This window comes from Herpailurus yagouaroundi, unplaced genomic scaffold (genome assembly GCF_014898765.1).
Source record: "Herpailurus yagouaroundi ecotype Mexico unplaced genomic scaffold, PumYag 403, whole genome shotgun sequence".
Classification (NCBI taxonomy): Eukaryota; Metazoa; Chordata; class Mammalia; order Carnivora; family Felidae; genus Herpailurus; species Herpailurus yagouaroundi.
Window position 1 is genome coordinate 780942 of NW_024412620.1, and position 23755 is coordinate 804696.

Sequence of the window (23755 nt, forward strand, 5' to 3'; positions counted from 1 at the left end):
ATAGTCAAAGAAGTGCAGACATAGGTGAGCAACAGATTGTAGGTCTACTGGGATCCACTTGTATGCTCAGCCTATATAGGTCTGGTATATTAATGTCATTACTCTGGCTGGGAAAATCTGGAACTTTGAAACATGGGGTGGAGATATCTAAATGGGGGTCCCTGGTATCCTCTGCAGAGTAACTTGAAGCCTCAGACTCTCTAGTAAGAGCTGGCAATTCTCTTGTGCTGAAAGATGCCTTAGAAGCTTCTCTTCTACAAGGCCTTCCTCACAGCTGCCTGTGCTTCCTTTCTTGGCTGGCAGGTTAATATCTAGAGTTAAATTTTAGCATAACCCAGCTAAGGACAGCCTGATAAGTGAGGAAATAGACTATCCATCAAGGAGGTATAAGAATTGTTAATAATATGTTGCTGGAGGAGACAGTGAGCATCTCTGGGATTGCATTTTCATGGCCAAAAAGTAAGACAAAATAAATAAGAACATTTGACTTGAAGGATCACTCTTGGAACTTAAAATCCTCTCAATGATCCGAGGATGTGGCCAATTCATTGCTGGGGTGGTTTTTAGAAGCCTGGAAGAAAAGTTAAGAGCAATGAATGAAGTAGAAATGCTCAATATGGCCCAGGAGAAGGAAGAAGGAATAAAAATGCTAAGGGAAGTGAATATGTTGGGAATGGACATATTTTGTGAGAAACTCTACAAGAAGAATATGTTCAGTGGGATGACCCAGCAGAGATACTATTCACTGAGCCGACTGAGAATGCACTGGTGAGACAGTTTACCAAATAATCATTGATGTGTCTCCTCTATAAGCCAGGGAGATGGAAAGAATCATGGTACTGGGTTTGCCGAAACCCATGGACATGATGGAGCTTTGATGTAACAGAGAACAGGTGTGACGATATGTAAGTACCAGAAGCCAGAATTCAGAACTATCATGATGTCTGGCTAGGTTGGAGGAACAGCCAAGAGAATCTGAACTGCAGGAAGTTATGGAGATAGCATCCTGAGGAACAGGGAGCCAACAAAACTGCTTCTTAACATGTACAAACAACAAAAAATGGTAAGAGTGGAAAAACAATGCTCAGGATGGTCACCCCAATAAAATGTCCAATCAATTTCTCAGCTCCTTGATCTGATGTAATTTTTGGATCCAGAACCCATTAATGAAGAGGTTGCCAGGTTCCTAGGAAGAAGAACCACGCAACACCATGACAAGTGCATAGTGTAATAAGTCCCTTGGTTCTTCCCTAATGGGACCATTTCCCTGAGTGAGAGTACACTGGATAGAGGTGAATATTTAGACATTTTGAGGGTCTATTGGATGCAGAGTCTGAGCTGACTTTAAAACCTGAATTGAAGCACTATAGTAGCTGTCACTGGAAAGAATAACTGGCTGATGGACCCAGCTGCTAAGCCCTACTATCACCATATTTATGCTGAGGCCATGCTTTCCCTGGGTTCTTCCAGCCAATGACTATGCATGGCAGAAATACTAAGGCAGGACCATCCCTAGGAGATGCAGGACTCCCCTGACAGGCAACTTTTGCATTGAGGATCCCCAGACAGCCTTGTAATCTTTGCTTAGAACTGCAATGTTGATACTTCACCCAACCTTCCTGCCCTCTCTCCTTCACTTGGGGTCAGAACTACATCCTGATCTGTTGGTTCCTCCAGCGTGTTTTGGCTCCCTTTCCATTTTTTCTCACTAGTTCTTCCCCTAAATACGTTTCTAGCTTACAGTGAGTCTGACCCACTGTGGACACAATGGATCTGTAGATCCATCCAGTAGTCATTTCCCCAAGCCCTGAATGTGTTATCAATACTGATCTACTTGGCAATCGGAGTAACCCCAACATGGAGTCCTAAGCCTATGGGGTAAAAGCTATCACAGTGATGAAGACCAAGTGGAAAACTGTGCAATAACCCCCCATCCACCAAAATAGTTAACTAAAACCATTATTGATCCCAGAGTTCATTGTAGAGGTTAATGCCACCATTAAAGGCCTAACGAATGCAGGGGTGACTTTCCATGTCATGTCATGTCATGTCATGTCATGTCATGTCATGCCATGCCATATCAGCAGTCTGGCTCCTATAGAAATGGAAGAATAACTACAGAATACTGTAAACTTAACAGGCCTCAACTGTGCCGCTACACCAGATGTGGTACCAAGGCTAGAATAGATTAATAAATCACAGGTAAATGATACGTGGCACTTGAAGTAGTGCACACACTCTTTCCTATTCTGATTAGAAAAAAGGAGGCTGTGCATCAAATCTGGTCAGCTCTCTGCTTTATAAATAAAGTTTTACTGGAAAACAGTCATGTTTACTCGTTTATCTATTGTTTGACATTGTAGCTGCAGAGTTGAGTAGTTATAGCAGAGGCCAAATGGCCTGCAAAGCCTAAAATATTTACTTTCTCTTTGTAGACAATTTTGCTGACCCCTGGAAAAGAAGACCAGAATCAATTTAAATTGACATGGGATGAACAATAATTATAATTTGCAGTTTTGCATCAAGGCTATTTAGCCCCTTCACTTCCCATTATAATATAGTCCAAAGAGATTTAGACTCCCTGAACATCCTAGATATCATTCTAATCCATTACAGGGATTATTTCATGCTGATTGAACAAAATAAACAGGAGGCAGTTGAGAAATCTGGAGGCCTTGGTAAGACACATATACTCCAAGAAGTGGGACACAAATCTTATGCAAATTCAGAGACTTGCCACTTCAGTGATGTTGCTAGAAGTCCAGTAATCAGGAAAATGTTGGGATACCCCCTCCGAAATAAATCAAATACAAATTGCCACGTTTTGCATCCCCTACCACAGAGGAGGGAGCACGATAGCTGATAGATCTCTTGGGTTTCTGGAGGCAATATATTCCACATCTAAGGACAGTTATCCAGGGATATGTTAGGGGACCTGGAAGACTACTTGATTTGAATGGGGCTCAGAGCATGAGTGTTCCATAGCAGATCCAGGCTACAGTGCAAGCAGCAGTTCTACCACTTGGGCCAGCAAAACTTATGGTATTGCAGGTGTCAGTAGTGGGAAAAAGCCATGTCGTACTAATGACAAGCCCCGGGGGAGAATCACAACATAGGTGTCTGGGATTCTGGAACAAGGCAACATCTGCAGCAGAGCATGATATGCTTTCAAAAAATAGCTTCGTACATATTACTGGACTCTGATAGAGAAGTAATATTTGAACACAGGGCACTAAGTAGACTTGTCTACTAAGTAGACAAAATGATTTACCCAGTTAATGGAGTTGATATGATGGACACATAAATGACATGTTGGCAGAGTCCCTCAGGGAGGCTATATACATAGGCCTAACAGGATAGACTCCTACTTACAAGACTAATCTAGCTATTGCTGCTTCTGAATGTCCATTCAGAAGAGACCAGTATGGAGTTCCTGATGTGGCACTACACCTCAAAGAGACCAACCAGCCACTTGGTGGCCAGTCAACTCCACTAGGACCTTTCCATGCTGGAAGGTTCAGGGATTTATCTTCACAGGGACACACACACACACACACACACACACACACACACACACACACCTATTCTAGGTAGGAGCTTGCCTTCCTTCCCTCAGAGCCTGGGCCAGGAGGCCCAGGGGTTTATAGAATGCCAGATCCATAGGCATGAAATCCCATACAATATAGCATCCAATCTAGGGATCCACTTCACAGTGAAGGAAGTATGGGAGTAGGACCATGACCAGAAGACCTACTAGAATGCACAGTACAAAGTGAACTGTGGGCCACCAGCTGTGGCCGATAGACCAAGCAATTACAACAGTGGCAGGTATAATTTGTCCCCCCTACCCTCCCTTAACTGAGTTTGCCCTCAGGAAAAGAAGCCTCCAGAAATGCTAGAATAGCTAGCTGTTTCCTAAACTTGCCTGGAGTGGTAGATGTTTGAAGCACAAAGGTGAATTCTTGCAGTCATGGAAATATGCTCCTGGGATCTCCCGCTACAAGGAGCAAAACTTGACTGATGGCCCAAGTTGATGTTCCACTGGGTCCAACCCTGTGTTTTTGTAGATGCTACATTGTCCCACAAGCCTCTCCTAACCAATGGCTAAGCACAATGAGGATACTAAAGCAGGTCCATTCCAGTGAGATAAGGAGCTCTTCCAACAGGTGACTTCAGGCAAGGACACTGCATCTGTCTGGCTGCACTTTTCCTGGAACTGAGCTGTATGTAGTCTGAGACTCTTCCCACCCATTCCCCCTTCTTACTCTCTCCTTCCACTCAGGTCAAACCAGCATCTGCCCCTTCCCCCAATAAATCTCTTGCATGTCTAATCCTGTCTTGGCAGCTGCTTCTAGGAGCAACCTGAACTATTATGCTTGCATGCTTACAAAATACCTTAAAGTTTATGTTATCACAATGTAGATGCAGATGAAGACCTGAGTTTTAAACAGATTAGATGACTTGACTGGTATCAGTCAAGCCCCAATGTACCTCGGACCTCTTTCCAACATTCTTAGTTGACATTTAAAAGAGAGGCTGTGTCGTAATATGATGAAAATACTTCTTCCTTGGGTTGTTTCTGAAAAATGGGATTCTTCCACCCCGAATATGTCAGAAATTGGAAGTCTTTTGAAATGAGAACCATGGACTTGTTCCTTTCTGTGTCTTCCAGTTCCAAGAGCTTATGATTTTTCCCTGTAGATGAAGATTATTTATTTATTTATTTATTTATTTATTTATTTATTTAATTTATTTAGCTATTTAGCTATTTGAAGAAATGGGTCTCAGTGCTACAGACTAAAACCCTAGAATGATCCAGAAAAAGGAAGGTTCCATTTGCAATACGTTTACATGATCTGGGGATCTGAAACTTGCCAAGCTTTCCTATCCTTTTTCTTCTTTGCTTCTTTTGGGCCACACAGATTAGTTTTCTTGCTCTTCTGACTCAAGAGGCCCTTATTTTCCAAAGTGGTTATACCAATTTATACTCCCTCTCTCAATTTATTAGAGTACAAGGGGGAAAATAACTCATGAAAATGTCTAAGGCAAATATGAACTTTGTGTGTGTGGGGGGGGATGTGAGGAAGACAAGAGAAGAGGGGTGAGTGAAGGAGACAGTGGTAGTGATAGTGATAAGAGAGCCAGGCAGGTAGGATGGAGATCCTGAAGGGCTTTGTAGATCTGGGTAAGAGGATTGGGGTTCAATACTGAGATGGGAAGGCATTGAGGGGTTTTATATAAGAACATAATCTTCTTCACATTTTAAAATGAATGGAAAGTAGAAACAATCCAATTCAAAAATGGGTATAAGAGGATGATTCTGGGAAGATGGTGGAGTAGGGAACACCAGAAATCTCTTCCCTACACAGACAAGAATTTGCATTGGCAGAATCTGTCTGATAGAACTATTTTGGAACTCTATAGTCTACTGAAGCTTGAAACTTCCAGAGGGGAGTCTTGAAGACTAAACTGCAGTTAATTTTGCTCCATTTCAGATCTTAGCACAGTAGCAGCTACCCATCTCCAGCTACCCATCTCCCACTCCTCAGCACTGTGGCAGGCAGCTGTGCATGTGTTTTGGGTGCTGATTGCAGGAGCCAGGGTGGGTGAAAGAACCTTGTCTTTCAAATATTGGGGATCTGTGCTCTGATTTCTGATGGCTGCTTCTGATCACAGAAAGGCAGGCAAAGAAGCAATGGTCATTGTTGCACCTTCCCCACTTGCTGTGAGCCCCTCCCACTTTGGCTGAAGTGGTTTCCAGGGCATTTAAAGGGCTGATGTCCTTCTCCCTTACCTCTTTCATTTTTATTTTTCTCCTTTTAGGAGCTAGACGTTGAAGACTATATTATTCAAAAGCAACTGTGTACACAGGGGAATTTAGAAAGTAACCATGCATGCTCAGGGGAAGGTGTAGTCTCACATACATCCTTGGCATGATAAAACCAAAACCAAAAATGAAAACAAAACCCAGTAAACACTGGGGAAGGAAGAGAATCTAGTATCTAGTTACCATATTATGAGATTCAAATGTCCAGTTTCCAACAACAACAAAATCACAAGAGATACAAAGGAAATAAGAAAGCATGCCTCATTCAAGGAAAAACAAAATAAGTCAACAGAAGTTGTCCTTGAAAGACTTGATGGTAGATGTACTAGATGATGACTTTAAAATAACTTCCTTAAAGATGCTCAAAGAACTAAAGGAAAACATAGAGGAAGTTAAGACAAAGATGTATGAACAAACTAGAAATAGCAATAAAGACATAGAAAACCTACCAGGAAACAAAAAAGAAATTTTGGAGCTGAAAAGTTCAATAATTGAAATGAAAAAGTCACTAGAGAGATTCAAAGATTTGAACAGGCAGAAAAAAAGAATTCTCAAACTTAAAGATAGGACAATGGAAATTACTGAATACGAAGAACAGAAAGAAAAAAAGATTGAAGAAAAATATCTTAGGGATATATGTGGGATACCATGAAACAGAACAACATATGCATTGTGGGAGTCTCAGATGGAGACAAAAGAATATTTAAAGAAAAAATGGCAGAAAACTTTCCAGATGTGAAAAAAGGACTATAAATGTCTGAGAAACTCAGTGAAATCCTAGTAGGATGAATTCAAAGACACCCATACTAAGACACATTATAATCAAACGTCAAAAGGGAAAGACAAAGAATTTTGAAACCTGCAAGAGAGAAACAATTTATCACATACAAGGGGTCCTCAATAATTGTCAGAAGATTTGTCATCAGAAATTTTAGAGATCAGAAGGCCAATATACTCAAAGTACTAAAAGAACAAAATGTCAACCCCAAATCCTGTATCTGTAAAAACTATCCCTCAGAAGTGAGGGAGAAATTAAGACATTCCCAGATAAACCAAAGCTGAGGGTTGGCATTACCACTTGACTTGCCCTGAAAGATAGCAACTCAAAGCTATATGAAGAAATAAAGATTTCACGGAAGGTAAATACATGAGTAATTATAAAGTTAATATTATTGTAACAATGGTGTTTACCTCCACTTTTTGTTTACTACATGATTTAAGACACTAATACATTTTTTTAATAAAAAAATTTTTTTGAGGTTTATTTATTTATTTTGAGAGAGAGAGACACAGAGAGAACAAGACGGGGAAGGGCAGCGAGGGAAGAAGAGAGAGAATCCCAATCAGGGGCTTGAACCCATGGACTGTGTATTCATGATTTGAGTTGAAACCAAGAGCCAGATGCTGAACTGACTGAGCCACTCAGGCGCCCCCAAGACTAATACATTTAAAAAAAACTATTGGCCTAAAAGCTAATATTACTGTAACTTTGGTTTATAACTGCCATTTTGTTGCTTGTTTGTTCTTACATAATTTAAGAGACATGCATTATAAATTATTAGTTTATGTTTTGGGACACACAGTGTACGAAGATGTAATTTGTGACATCAACAACTGAAAGAGGTGAGGACAGAAGTGTTCAAGGAGCATAGTTTTTGTACATTATTGAAGTTGAGCTAATATAAATTCAAAGTGCTACAATTTTAAGATGTTAAATTTTGTCCTCAGGTAACCACAAAAAAATAGCTAAAGAATACACACAAAAGAAAATGATAAAGGAATTCAAACAGTTCACTATGATGAATTTAAATACAAAAGAAGAAAGGAAATGAGGGACAAAAAAGCTATAAGACATATGAAAACTAAGTAGGAAAATTACAGAGGTCTCTTCTTACTAGTAATTACTTTAAATGTAAATGAATTTATCTCCAATCAAAATACAGGATGGCAGGATAGACAAAAAAATGATCCAACTGTATATTGTCTATAAGAGACTCATTTTATTTTTTTAATATTTATTTATTTATTTTGAGAGAGAGAGAGAGAGAGCACATGCACATGCGAGCAGGGGAGGGGCACAGAAGGAGGAAGAGAGAGAATCCCAGGCAGGTTCCACACTGTCAATGCAGAGCCCGACACAGGGCTTGAACCCATGAACCATGAGATCATTACCCTAGCCAAAATCAACAGTTGGATGCTTAACTGACTGAGCCACCCTAGCACCCCAAGAGACTCTTTTTAGATCCAAAGATAAAACATGTTGAAAGTTAAAGTGTGGAAAAGGATATATTATGAAAATAGTAACCAAAGGAGAACAAGGATGGCTGTAGTAATATCAGACAAAACAGATTTTAATTCAAAAAATCTTATAAGGGACAAAGAAGGACATTATACGTTAATGACATATTAAGTATATAACAATAAAGTTTCAATACAGCAATAAGATATGGCAGTTATAAATATTTATGCACCTAATAACATTATAAAATATATGAAACCAAAATTGACAGAATTAAAGGAAGCAATAGAACTAATAATAGTTGGAGACCTAGTACTTCATGCTCAATAATGGGTAGAACAACTAGATGAAAGATAAGTCAGGAAATCGAGGACAACACCATAAATCACTAGATCTAACATGTACAAAACACTCTATACTCAACAATAATAGAATATACATTTTCTTATGTGTATATGGGGAATTTTCCGAGACTAGACTAAATATGTTAGGCCACAAATTAAGTTTCACAACATAGTAAAAGACAGATACCACATAAAGTCTCTTCTCTGGCCACAACGGGATGAAGTTAGAAATCAATACAGAGAGAAAACTGGAGAATTCACAAATTTGTGAAAAATTACCAACATAGGGCAAAATATGATCCCATAATTCCATTTCTGGGTATTTATTTGAAGGAAATGAAATCACTGTCTTGAAAAGATACCTGCATCCACATGTTCATTGCAACACTATTTACAATAGTCAAGACATAAAAACAACCTTCAGTGTCCAGTGATGGATGAATGAATAAAAAAAATGTGTTGTGCATGTAGTATACATTTGTGTATATATATATATATATATATATATATTTGTGTGTATATATATATATGTATATATATATATACATATATATATATATATATAACAGAATATCATTATAAAAATGAAGGAAATCCTGCCATTTGTGACAACATGGGAGGACCTTGAGGGCACTATGCTAGAGGAATATGTCAGGCAGAGAAAGACAAATACTATATGACTTCACTCAAATGTGGAATCTAAAACAAACAGGCAAACACCGAATTCATAGCAACAGAAAATAGATTGATGGTTGCCTCAGGTGGGGGTTGGGGGATTGGTAAAATGGGTGAAGGTAGTCAAAAGGTACAAACTTACAGTCATAAGATAAATATGTGCTGGAATGTAGTACACAGCATGGTGTAATTAGTAACACTGTATTGTATATTTTAAAAAAAGTGTTTTTAAATTTATTTATTTACTTTGAAAGAGAGTGTGTGCATGCATGTGTGTACGACATGAGCGGGAGAGGGACAGAGAGACAGAGAGAGAGAGAGAGAGAGAGAGAGAATCACAAGTAGGCTCTGCCCTGTCAGCGTAGAGCCCGAGGTGGGCTTGATCTCACAAACCATGAGCTCATGACCTGAGCTGAAATTAAGAGGCGGATAGTCAACCAACTGAGCCACTCAGGCACCTCTCCTGTGTTATATATTTGAAGTAGGTAAGACAGTTGATCTTAAAGGTTCTCATCACAAGAAACAATTTGTACCAATATCTGATGATGGATGTTAACGAAATTTATTGTGGTAATCATTTTGCAAAAATACATATATCAAATCATTATGTTGTATACATAGAACTAATACAATGTTAGATGTTAATTATATATCAATTAAAGAAATGTCCAAAGCTAGCCAATCCCCTGTATATATTCTAGAGGAATATTTGATAGAAAAAATCAAATAACTAGGTGCCCTAAGGATTATATATTTATCTATAGCATGGTGGTTCAAAAGTTTAAAATATGTTAACTAATTTTCATTAAAGTAAAATCCACATTTTATTTATTATTATTATTATTTTAATTCCAGTATAGTCACCATACAATGTTATGCTAGTTTCAGGTGTATGATGTAGTGGTTCAACAATTCTATACATTATTCAGTGCTTGTCAAGATAAGTGTATTCTCAATCTCCTTCACCTATTTCACCCATCCCCCACTCACCTCCCCTCTGGTAACCATCAGTTTGTTCTTAAAGTCCACAATTTTATTTTATTTTTTTACTTTTTAATTTTTTTTAAAGTCCACAATTTTAAAAAGCCCATCCTCCTCACTTAAATTTCAAAAACTGAATATTAAGTCTCCAAAGTATTAATAACTGGGGGAATTATCTTCAATCATTCAATTAATAATTAATGATCTAGTTCAAAGCTAACCAACAACAGGGATATTCAGATTGATTTAATAATAATCTTAACAGTTCATTACTTTAAAAAATGTAGAAAATACTTATATAACATTCCTTACAATTTGCAAATAAGAAATGGAATAAGCAAAAACCCCATAATCACCCAATGAAGCTACATTTTCTTTATTAAGTTTTATTTTTACTGTTTGGGTGGAGTGTTTAGTGTTGGGTTCTCCATTATTTCAATGCAAGATGACACTACAGAGGTTGGTATCTTGAGTTTAAAGAAGTGGTGATGAATGCAGTGGGAAATAATCAGGGAGACAATGTCGGGGAGTCATCAGCGATAAAGGTCCATGAGCTCTTGACCTCACATGTGTGTGAATGACTTAGCAAAACAGAAGAGCTATAATGCTAATATGGCCTGGATTTCAAGAAAACAACTAATTCTATTGCCCTTTTGAAAGTGCAAAGGATAGAGAAAAAATGAGAAAAGATCATCTTCTGATACAAGAGATTATAAATGGAAATTACAAAGTAATTTACAAAGAATCATAGGTTTTCTAATCAATAAAAGGAATATAATTGAAGACCTTATATTAATACAGCCTTGTTTAACCTTTGATTGACATACCAGATACTCATCATGGGCATATTTTACTTTTATGGTACCATCTGATTTTGTTTTCCATTTGAATTTTCTTAGTTTTTAGTTAACATATTTTAAACTATTTCCTAGAAAGAATTACAGTTGGCTTGATGTGAGGTCAGTCAAATGCCATGGACACTACCATTTCTCACTGCTGCCACTGGGTAAGTGCTGTGAGCTGATCTTAAGCTTCCATTAAATACACTCTGGTTTCTAGAACTAAAGATGAATAGAGAAAAGGACCTCATGGCTACTTTCAGTTATCTGTAGTATTTTCATATGCAAAAGATTTTAGGAGGATTCAAGGAAATAAGAGGAGTAGAAGTAGGAGCTGTGAAACAAAAGTGCAAGAAGAAATCTTTAGGTCTGTAAAGGAAAAGGGTTGGCATTCACAGTTTTACAAGCCTGCCTCTGGGAGGCAGTAGGGTGCAGAGGTTGACTTCAAATCAACTACAATCGTTTCCTAGCTGTGTGATCTGTGCCTTGGTTTAGTCTGTGAAATAGGTGTAATAGTAACGCCTCCCCATAGGGTTTTTGTAAGAATTAAATGAGATGCTTCCCGCCGAGCACTTTCAATTGTGTCCAGTACAGAGTAAGCGTTCAGTAAAAGTTAGCTTTCTTATTATGGAATAGGCTGTCTGCTTTTGTAGATTCCCTATCAGAGGAATTTAAGTGGAGATGGAATAATAAATTGGTAGGGGTCTTATAGATTAAGATTTAAGCATTGGGTAGCCCCTTCAACCCCTGAGATTTTCTGTTTCTATCATTTTGTTTCCAGTGAATACCAAGGTATCTTTCATATATGACAAAGGTAGGATTAACCTGTATGTCATGCTTTTTTCCTGGTAGTACAATTTGAATCGTACAATCTCCTGTAGGTAATCTATGACCACAGAGGAGGGCAAAGAACGTCATCACTTCAGTCTGGTCTACATGCTTACTTCATGGAGCAAACCAACTATAGATGCCAGAAACCTAAGCAAATCTACTGAATTCAATTCAGGGAAAACACTAAGAAATGGCTCTTTGGATAATTTAGAATCTTGCTTATTTGATGGGAAAATTAAAAAGGGTCATGACATTTGTTGTTGATAAGACATAAATGGGAAAATGGACACAGTAATATATTATTAGTTGCCACTAACAATAGAAACATAATCATCATTTTTCAAGGTCACATCAAACATTGTAGCATTGGTTGTGATGCCAAAAAAAATGAATACATTCTTATTGTCTATCAACAGGGCAATAACTAAATATAGTACATTTTTACTATGGAATATTATAGAATTATTTCTATATCTATTGACTTGAGATGTCCATGATATATTGTTAAGTGAGTAAAGTGAGTTCCAGCACAGTATGTACAGCATTATCTAATATTTGGAACAGCAAATAAACAAGTAAAAAACTTCCAAATGCCTTTTGAATGTTTTTGTATATAAGGGGAGAGGTAAGGATGGTCACATGCCAGACAGATGACATTGGTTACCTTGGGACTATGGCTAGGGGGAATCAGATGTTTTCTACATATGTTAATGCATTGTTACATAATACATATTGCTTTTGGAATAAAAAAAAACTTTTAAAAAAGTGTTTTAATTAAAGAAGAACTTCAGGGCGCCTGGGTGGCTCAGTTGGTTAAGCATCTAACTCTTGATTTTGGCTCAGGTCATGATTTCACAGTTTCGTGAGTTCAAGCCCCACATCAGGCTCTGTGCTGATAGTGCAGAGCCTACTTGAGATTCTCGCTCTCTCTCTCTGACCCTTCCCTGCTCACAATCTTTCTGTCTTCCTCAAAAATAAATAATAAACAAAAAACTTAAAAAAATAAAAATAATTAAAAAAGAACTTAATAATTACAAAAATGTACCTACGATGCAAATTTCTGAGGAAAAATACTCCTACTCTCCCTTCCTATCCTTATTTTTTGTTCATTTTTTTTCTTCTTTCCCCTGACCCCCCACTTTCTTTCTCATCCCTTTTCATCCTCCACTTCCGCTCAAAAAACAAAGATATTTTTGTGGAAATGGAAATATATTATAAGTCAAGTGTTTTATCAGACTGGAAGCATATATAAAGAGGCAGTTCATTTTCCCCCCTTTTCCTCTCAAGCACAAAGTATATATCACAAAACTTTTTAAGCAGAATAGACTCTCCCTTGCCCCCTTCCCCCTATAAATGGAGTTCTGCCATCTACAGTGAAATGGAATTTCCTGAGATTATGCTGTGCAGAGAGAACACAAAAACAACATGCCTAAAAATATACATATTTCAAAAATATATAAAAAGATTTATATCATAAACATATAATATATACAATGTGCAATATATATATGAAGTGAAGCTTGCAGCATTTCCTCTTACGGTAAGAAATAGTGGCCAGTGCTCTAAAAGAAAAGTCAAATCTTTTGACCCTGACTTTATGCGAACAAGGGCAAAAAAGAATAAAATACATGAATTAGTCAAAATAAAGGGACAAATAAAGCTAAGATTTCAAGGTCTCTCAAGGTCTACAATGTCTGGACCCATATATTTTATGCCCACCTGAATAATAGAATGTCACTGGGTACGCCTAACACTGTGACCAGGAAGTCGAGTAACTCTCAGTTTATAACAATAATGGCAACATGTCACCTGATGTTCCAAAGCCGGACTTCCATTCTCCGTCAGGGATAGATGAAATCAAGAGCAATTTCTCAAAGAAGATTGTTATTGCTAAAAATATGTGGTTTGCTCCAAGACCTTAGAAGCCAACCTTTGAATTTTTTCCCCTGTGTTTGACAAAAGTATCATAACTGATCATAGGCTCTGGAGTACAATAAAAGCTTCTAAATAGTAAGGACCCTTGCATTACATTTTTGTTAAGTTTTCATTTGCTCTGTGACCTATTAAAAGTATTAAGTCTTTTGGTAAATCTGCTAAATGGATGGGAACAGTATACTTAAATGTGATATATGATCCTTCCAAAATCAAAAGATGTTTATTTAGTACTGTGTCTCCTTTATGGTAGACAGTGAAAAAGTATAGGAACTTCCTTTTCCCTTTGGAGAGGGTATATAGACGTGCTCAGTTTCACTGGCTCCCCAGAAATTTTACTGAAGCAGCAAATCTCTGCATTTTACTGGAACTAATATCCTATCCCTTGGCATACATATATTTTATCAGGACATCTTGCACAACAGCCACTATATGCTCTATAGACCCTATCAGCATGTTGTCATCAATGGAGGGGACCGTGTGAACTCCTGTGGGATGATGAGACAATAAATATCTCTGTGGACTCAATGGTGGCCCAGAACGAGTAAGTTGTCACCACTGTGGAGGAAGACAGTAAAGTGTCCTGCTGTCCTGCCAGGTGAATGTAAACTACTTCTATGCTTTCTGATTGTCAGCACAGAGCAAAATATTTACCAGCTCAATAGCTTTGGCGTACCATGTGTCGGTGTTATCAATTTGTTCCAGGAAAAAGACACATCCCTAGCAGCTGCTATAATTGAAGGCACAAATGAATGAAAACAATGCTTTGTGTATTATATAAAACATTTCCATGTGATAGGAATTTTAGACAATTGGATACTTACATTTTTATTTCTTGACTAGTTTTTTTTTCCTCTGATGCATGTGTTAATTAATTGGAAAGTTTTAAGAGTAAGTCACATTTGATACAAATTAATAGCAATGGACTTTAACATACAGAAGATAAATACAATCTAGGGCACTTTTATGTCCTCTGGTTCATATTCCTGTGTGACCCTACAAGGCCATTATGAATGCCTTTTTTCGATACCCATTTTGATATGATAACTTAATGTGTGTAAAGAAATGGAACAGCATATAAATTAAATGGTCGTTTTTTGCTTTTAGTTATTTTCTGATTTATTTTTTAAACATGAAATTCTAAACATGAAATTAAAATGTTTTAGTTATATCAAGGAGATAACGAACTTTATCAATTTTAAGAAATTAGGATAGGGGCGCCTGGGTGCCTCAGTCGGTTGAGTGTCCAACTTCGGCTCAGGTCATGATTTCACAGTCCGTGAGTTCGAGCCCCGCGTCAGGCTCTGTGCTGACAGCTCAGAGCCTGGAGCCTGTTTCAGATTCTGTGTCTCCCTCTCTCTCTGACCCTCCCCCATTCATGCTCTGTCTCTCTCTGTCTCAAAAATGAATAAAACGTTAAAAAAAATAAAAAAAAAAAGAAATTAGGATAGAGGTCATTTGTTTGTGTTGAATGATAAAAAAATCTGGTTGTTCTTTCTCTGGACATTTAACATAAAGCAATTCCATACAGATTTCTCCCCATGAAAGGTGAATGCAGTCATTTACTTGTGCAGTTTTTTTATGAAAATATACTTTAATCTGGTAACATTTTGTTATTTGATGTTATGAATGCTTCTAGTTTGTTAAGAGGGCTTCTAACTAGACACAGTTGGATTATTAAATAATAATAATCATCTCACATTTTCTCTGTTTCCAGTTCCCTTGTTTTCAATTACAACCTCAGGTCATAAAAATGCAAATTTAATATACAAATTATATTCACTTAAAAATATATTCACAGCAGCTTTAGGTGAAAACACAACTGCCTTTCACATAATTCAAAAATGAAAATCATGACATTTTCCTAAAATGAATATCTATAATGTTTTTTTAGAAGAAGTATATATTCACAAATGAGTAACTCTTTGGAGATTCTGATATCTGTGAACAAAAAGGATTCTGCGTTGAAAATTTAGATGAATCACACTATAAAACTCGTGGCTTTAGTGCATCTTTGTACAGAAATGGTATTGAGCTATGCAAGGATTAAGCAATGGCTGAACAACATTATAAAATACCTAGAACACAAAACTCTTACAAAAATGCCAAATATGTAGGCTCTGAAGCATGTCAAAAATGTCAATCATGGCTATACTAATTTTTTTATGGCTATACTAATTTAACAAATATTTGTTGAATGCCTACTAGGTGCTGAACTATGTTAGATGCTGGGGATTCAAGGATGAAAAAGTCAAACAGCTTACTTATCTACTTAGCAAAGCATATAACAAACAGTTTGATGCCAACATGTGGCAATAGAGTGTTTAAATATTTATGGTCTTTAGAAAAGAGATAGACAGATTTGCATGAAGAAGTTGGAAAGGCTCCATAGAGGATGTGGATTTTGAGCATTAAGAGATATAAAAATATCGTAAATATACCACATGTTAGTATTCAGAAAGTTGTTTATTAGAGATGTACACATGAAGTGTATGCATTACCTATTGCTCTGTAACAAATTACCTAAAAGTCAGTGGCTTAAAACAAAAGTCATTTGTTATTATAGCTAATGTATCCATAAAGACTGGCTGAATTTCCACAGAAAGGCCATTACTTTATTTTCTATTCCATGTGAAAGCCTTACACCAGGGGCGCCTGGGTGGCTCAGTCGGCTGAGTGTCCGACTTTGGCTCAGGTCATGATCTCATGGTCTGTGAGTTCGAGCCCCACATTGGGCTCTGTGCTGACAGCTCAGAGCCTGGAGCCTGCTTCGGATTCTGTGTCTCCCTCTCTCGCTGCCCCTTCCCCGCTTATGCTCTATCTCTCTCTCTGTCAAAAATAAATAAACATTAAAAAAATTTTTTTTAAAAGAAAGCCTTACACCAGAGTTAGTTGTTTTTGTTTCTTTAGACAAGAGCTCAGCAAACTGGTCCACAGGACAAATTTGATCAGCTGCCTGTTTTTGTAAATAAAGGCTTATTAGAACACTACCATGTCCATTTGGTTACCCATTGTCTATGGCTGCTTTTACATGACAAGAGCAGAGACTATGATACAAAGCTGAAAACCCCTACTGGAGACTAGATGATGGGAATGTGGCTATAGTGCACTTGAAATGTAGTGCTGTTACTGAGCAACTGCATTTTAAATTTTCTTTGATTTTAATTAATTTAAATTTAAGTAGCTACATGTACTTAGTGGCTACAATTGGGACACCCCATTTTAAGTTAAGTTCCCTGAGGCCAGTGACAATTTTTGATTACCTTTTTTACCCCAATATGTCCTATCATTCTTAGAATACTGCTCTATACTTAGCAGACTCAATAAATGTCTCAACAAATATTTATTGAAGTAAACATGTCATGGCTGTTTTCCCTTATTTTAGGCAAACTTTAAGCAAGACAAAAGGCTCAAATATTTTTCCCAGGATAATTATTGTTGAGCTCCCCTCAAATGCACAAAATCTTCTCTAAAAATCTCCAAATGTTCTAGTCTACTGGAATTTTTCTTTTTGAAAGAGCAGCTATTTTTGAGGGTCTAGTCCTCAGCATGAAGAATCCAACCAAAACTCTGGCCACTATCTTAGATGCTGTGGTAAGGCCCTTTGTCTCCAGGTCATTCCTTCTTGGAGGTGTTGGATGCAAATTGTTCTTTTTTTTAATATATCGAAGGGAAGGACAGCTTTACCAAACCAAACAAAGATTCTGTTATACTTTCCTCAAGGCAGGGGCCTTTTTACAGTACATTTGCATAACTAAATCACTCAAAGGACATAAGGGTAAAGTTAGTTCAAGGCAACTTTTTTTTTTGGCCTATATTATAGATGCTTTAAGGAGTGAAACTTACCTGCTTTTTATACTCAAGAAAAGGGATAGAAAGGAGTAAAAAAAAGAAGGAAAGAAAGAAGAAAGGAAAGGAAAAAAGAAAAAAAATTACAAATGCTTTGCTAGGCATGTTTATATATTTTTCCTACTTTGTGGATGTACTCAATTGGTTTACTCAGTTCTTAATTGATGGCCCTTGACTTCTAGCCCCAAACCCCATTTTCACGACTACAAATAACTACAATTCTACATATATCTTTGTGTACTTGATAGGGTTTTTCTGTAGGATACTGTTGAAAAGAAAATCACAGGTCCAAAATGGCATTACTTGGGCCAGTCCAAGTTACCAAACCAGGGCTTAATACCTAACCTAACTGCAGTTTCAACCTCCTCCAGAAATATGTCTCAACCTGTCAATCAGGAATTTTTCGATAAGCACCACTGAAGTAATCTGTTGTATGGGCCCTCTCCAACCTCCAAGGGAAGGTGAGGTAATCTGCCCAATAAGACTCCCCACCTCCTGTCCTTCCCCCTAACATACGTAAGGTGATCCTGCTTGCAACAATCCTTTCTTTTCTTCTGTTTACAACTTTCTTGCCCCACCCTCCTATAAAAAACCTACCATTTTGTACAACATCTCAGAGCACCCATCTACTTGTTAGATGGGATGCTGCCTGATTTTGTGAATCATTTAATAAAGCCAATCAGACTTCAAATTTACTTGGTTGAAATTTTTTGTTTTGTTTTTTGTTTTGTTTTGTTTTGAGAGAGAGAGAGAGAAAGAGAGAGTCCCAAGCAGGCTCCATGATGTCAGTGCAGAGCCCAACACATGGCTCTATCTCATGGTTTGTGAGATCATGACCTGAGCTGAAATCAAGAGTTGGATGCTTAACCAAGTGAGCCACTCAGGTGTCCCTGAATTTTGTTTTTTAACAATACATTAAGAGTATAAATATTTTATAATGTGATAGAGTGCCAAATTGCCTTCCTATTGCCACATGAAAAAAAATCTATATTTTGGTTTTCTCCTGGAAAATTGGAAGTCTGGCCATTCTGGGCCTATGTTCCGACCACAGTTCAATGAACTGAAATTGGACCAAAGCTTCAGGCTTTAGACTGGAGTCTCTGTGGTCCAGTTCATCACGGTCCCCATGTCCCCACTGCCTGTTTCTTTAATTTGAGATACCAACACAGCTTTTGAGACTGTGTTGAGATACCAACATAGCAGTTTGAGACTGCTGCCTTAGCACATAGGTAGGTAGTAAAGAGTTTAAAATAAATAACCCTATTCAGAATAAATAGAGAAAAAAAGGGGGGATATTCTACTCCTTTCCTGCCTATACTGTAGTTTTAGAAGCTTGGAGAAATGTATAGAAGATTTTAAAAATACATCTTGATTTTGATTTTTTTTATGTTTATTTATTTTTGAGAGAGAGACAGAGTATGAGCAGGGGAGGGGCAGAAAGAGAGGGAGACACAGAATCCAAAGCAGGCTCTAGGCTCTGAGCTGTCAGCACAGAGCCTGATGCAGGGCTTAAGTCCATGAACTGCGAGATCATGACCCGAGCCAAAGTCAGACGCTTAACCGAGTTACCCAGAACCCTGAAAAATACATGTTGATTTTGAAAGCCAGACTATTAATCTGTAGTAGGTTACGGGGACTCTGATTTGGGCATTTTGAGATGATCTACTCTGCCACCAATTTACCACTGTGTAAATAGTGAAGTGAGGATCTCTTCTCTGATATGGTCTGAGGAATGGAGGGAACAGAGTAGGACTGACTCATTTGCCTTATGAAGTAAAACACTTTAGTAATTAGTTCAAAGTTAGAGCTCTCCTTCTGTAAAAAAATTTTTTTTGAGTACAGTTGACACACAGTGTTATTAGTTTCAGGTGCACAACATGGTGACTCAACATCTCTATACATTATGCGATGCTCACCACGAGTATAGCTGCTATCTGTCACCGTAAACACTATTGCAATACCGCTAACTATATTCCTGATGCTGTACCTTTTATCCCCTTGACTTATTCTTTCTCTAACTGGTCAGCTGGATCTCCCACCCACCTTCACCCATTCTGCCCATTTCCCACCTCCCTCCCCTCTGGCAACCTTCAGTTTGTTCTCTGTATTTACAGGTCTGATGCTGCTTTCTGTTCGTTTATTCATTTGCTTTGTTTTTTAGATTCCACATATGAGAGAAATACATGGTATTTGTCCTTCTCAGCCCATTAGTTCAAAGTTGGAGCTCTTCTTTAAAAACTGGAAAGCTAATTCAATTTATGTGGAAATGTAATTATTTTGGCGATGATGCCAACAAATACATGTGAAAAAGAAATGAGACAGTGTGGGAAATAGGAAGTATTTTTCCTCCCTATTTTGCCAGTGTGCTGGTATAAAATTGTCATATGTTAGTAGCTTGGACTACATCTTTACCAAAAGAACAATGTTAGACCATCTAGCAAAATACTTTTAACCCCTAAGTAGTTCATTGTGGTACTGCTTCTGATTCTTCAGAGACTATCTGGCTTCAATTCTTCTCAACATGTTTAGGACTGAGAGAGCATGGGAATGGGAGGGGCTGGGAGAGTCCCATCGTGGGATCTCTCTAGCAGACAGATATTTGCAGAAGGCTGAGAGGAGTGAAAACATTGAGGTGGGTCTGGAAAGGGGATGCAAGAAAGGGAGAGGTGTGGGATCAACACTGCAGTAGTGTGGGTAGGAGAACTGTAAGTTTTTTGTATGAGCAGTGGTCATGCTCTGCTCATATCTGTCTTTGAGAAAACAGGCAATTCAGATAAAGGGAGTGCTGTTAACTGTCAGCCACCAGTTATGGAGTCTTCAGGATATACCTCAGTGGTTGGGCTGGGGCCATGCTCTTCCTGGGGAGCATCTAGTTAGTAGCTGAGCACTAAGTGGGTATAAGGCCTTCCCATGTCTACCCAACACGGGGCTCCTGTAACAAGCAAATATTTTCTCCAAGCTCCCCATTGGGCTGGCCAAGACTTTGTCACATCTGCCTGCTGTTTTGAGGTTCTCCTTGCCAAATTTTCATTCCTTTCCCCCCAAACCATTCACAGGTATCAGATCAGCATCATATTCTGAAAGCTGTCCTTGCTCAATTCTGTGTCCTTCTCCTTTATTTTTCACTGGTATTATTCCCCAGTAAACTCCTTGCTCTCTTATCTCCATATCAGCATCTGCTTCCCGGAGGACCCAAGAGACATAGTAATTATCAGTTGTTTGTAAAATCAGTATTGTTAAGAAAATCAGTATTGTTAAGATATATATATATATATATATATATATATATATATATATAAGCATTCACTAAGTAAATCTGATGCAAATGCTATGAGGTGTAAGAGAGTAAATTAACTGTATGCAAATGCTATGAGAATTTCTTTCAGAATTAATCATATACTTCTAATCTACATAACATTGATTAATTTCTTTTAATGGAAGAAAAAATAAGTATGTATTTTCCAGCCTTTTTATTGTCATTTCAGAATAACCATTTACATAATGTTTTCTTCATATTATTTCTTAACAGAATACTCTTTATATGTTGATGATGATCTTAAATTGTGCAGGACATTTACATGCACCTGATCTTGCTTGAGATTGTAATATTTACTAAGATGAAGGTTGTATAGATTTTAGATTCATATTCTGCTATCCTTTAACATTCATAAACCCAACATCTCCATCCTTATCATTGGATTTGAATTCTTAGGGCACTTGTTTAAAATGTTTTCCCCTCGTTATTATGAATTTTCTAGTTATTATTGAAAATCTTAGACATAGTCTATCACTAGCTCATTGATACACACGCACCTAAATTATTGATTTGATGAAACCACAATAAGATATCACCTCACATCTGTTAAAATGGCTTTAATCGAAAAGGTAACAAATATTGGTGAGGAGGTGGAGAAGGAACTCTTGTTCACTGCTGGTGGGAATGTAAATTGGTGCAATCACTGTGAAAAACAGTATGGAAATTCCTCAAAAAAATTAAAAACAGAACTACCATATGATCTAGCAATTCTACTTCTGGATATTTATCTGAAGAAAATGAAATCACTGTTTCAAAAAGATATCTGTACCCCCATATTCATTGCAGCGTTGTTTACAATAGCCAAGGCATGGAAACAACCTAACAACCTAAATGACATTGACTGATGGATAAGGAAAATGTATACATGAGATGGTGCATGGTATATCATGGAATATTGGGAATACATGGAATGGTATAATGGTATATAAGGGAATATTATTCAGACATGACAGACCTTGAGGCATTATACTAAATGAAATGTCAGACAAATACAAATACTGCACGATCTCACATGTGGAGTCTAAAAACAAAACAAAACAAAAAACTTACATAGACAACAGATTGGTGTTTGCCAGAGGTACGGGTTGAGGGCAGGTGGGTAAAATGGATGAAGGTAGTCAAAGGTACACATTCCCAGTTATAAGATAATGTATGTAATATATACATTACATGGGGAGGTATAATGTACAGCATGGTGATTATAGTTAAAATAGTGTATTATATATTTGAAAGTTGCTAAAAGAGTAGATCTCAGAAGTGTTCATCAGAAGATAAAAAAATTATAATTATTTGTGCTGATGGATGCTAGCTAAACTTATTGCAGTACTCATTTTGCAATATATACATGTATCAAACCCTTATGTTGTACACGTAAAACTGATACAGTATTATTGGTCAATTATATCTCAATAAAAATAATTTTTTAAGGGGCACCTGGGTGGCTCAGGGGGTTGAGCATCTGACTCTTGATTTTGGCTCAGGTCATGATCCCAGGTTTGTGGGATTGAACCCTGTGTCAGGCTCCATGCTGAGCGTGGAACCCAAGATTCTCTCTCCCTACCTCTGCCCCTCTCCCCCACTCACACGTTCTCTCTCTAAAATGAAAAATAAAAAAATTAAAAAATAATAATAATAAAATAATTATCTTGGGGGAGACTGGGTGGCTCAGTTGGTTAAGCGTCCAGCTCTTGATTTAGGCTCTTGTCATGATCTCACAATCATGAAATCAAGCCCCAGAATGGGCTCAGCGGGAGCGTGGAGGCTGTGAGGAGCACAGAGACTGCTTGGGATTCTGTATCTCCCTCCTCCTCTCCTCCCCTGCTCATGCCCTCTCTCTCTCTCTCTCTCTCTCTCTCTCAAAATAAATAAATAAACTTAAAAAATACTGTTTTTTTAAAAAGAATTATTTTGGGGTCTCTGGGGGTGGCTCAGTCGGTTAAGCGCCGACTTTCCCATTATCTCACGTTTCGTAGGTTCGAGCCCTGCATTGGGCTCTGTGCTGACAGTTCAGAACCTGGAGCCTGCTTTAGATTCAGTGTCTCCCTCTCTCTGCCCCTCCCCCACTTGACTCTGTCTATCTCTCTCTCAAAAATAAATAAACATTAAAAAAAATTAAAAAGAATTATTTTGATGCAAAACAGTGTACATATAAAAGCAAGACTGAAAGCAAATCTCAGAAATAGATATTTTGTTTACTACATTTGTTTTCCACATTTATGTTCACTGCAATAGCCATATGCATATGTAAGTGAGGTATTAAGAAAACAAATGATTTATGTATTTATATTTAAAGAAGCTCTGGGTATAGCTTAGGTTCAGTGGGTACAGGAAGCAAATTATGGATCTAATAGGTCTATGATGCCTCTAAAGGACACATAATATATCTTATTTTTTTTCTTTTTGCCCCAAGGCAACAAAATGTCAACAATCTAGCAAATGATTGATTAAATGATTTAAGATAATGCTCAATACATAATTTGATACAATCTTCCCTCTTAGAGTCCAAGTTATTCTTTCAATGTTTATTTATTTATGTTTTCATAATTTTTTAAAGTAAAGGTATGTAAAGCTTATGTTTTAAAAGGCATCCTTTACAGAAGTTGTAAATATATATGTATACATATTACATATATTTTATGTATGTAATATATATATTATAATATATGTATTACATATATATGTATGTGTGTGTGTATGTATATATATATATAAATAAGATTCCATTGTGTGTGTGTGCGTGTATATATATATATATATATATATACACACATATATACACAATATATATATTGTGTGTGTGTGTATATATATATATATATCACTAGCACATATCACTCTGTAAGTGTAAGATGTACAACATGATTGTTTCACCTATGTGTATTGTGAAGTGATGACCACAATAAGTTTACGTAGGATCCATCA

General features: G+C 37.3%; 1 protein-coding gene across 2 annotated transcripts in view; it reads right to left on the reverse strand.

The window, feature by feature from the left end:
• The window catches only part of CUNH1orf53 (chromosome unknown C1orf53 homolog), a 106092-nt gene that overhangs the window by 33856 nt on the left and 48481 nt on the right, over positions 1-23755 (reverse strand). The gene's annotated exons all lie outside the window — the stretch shown is intronic.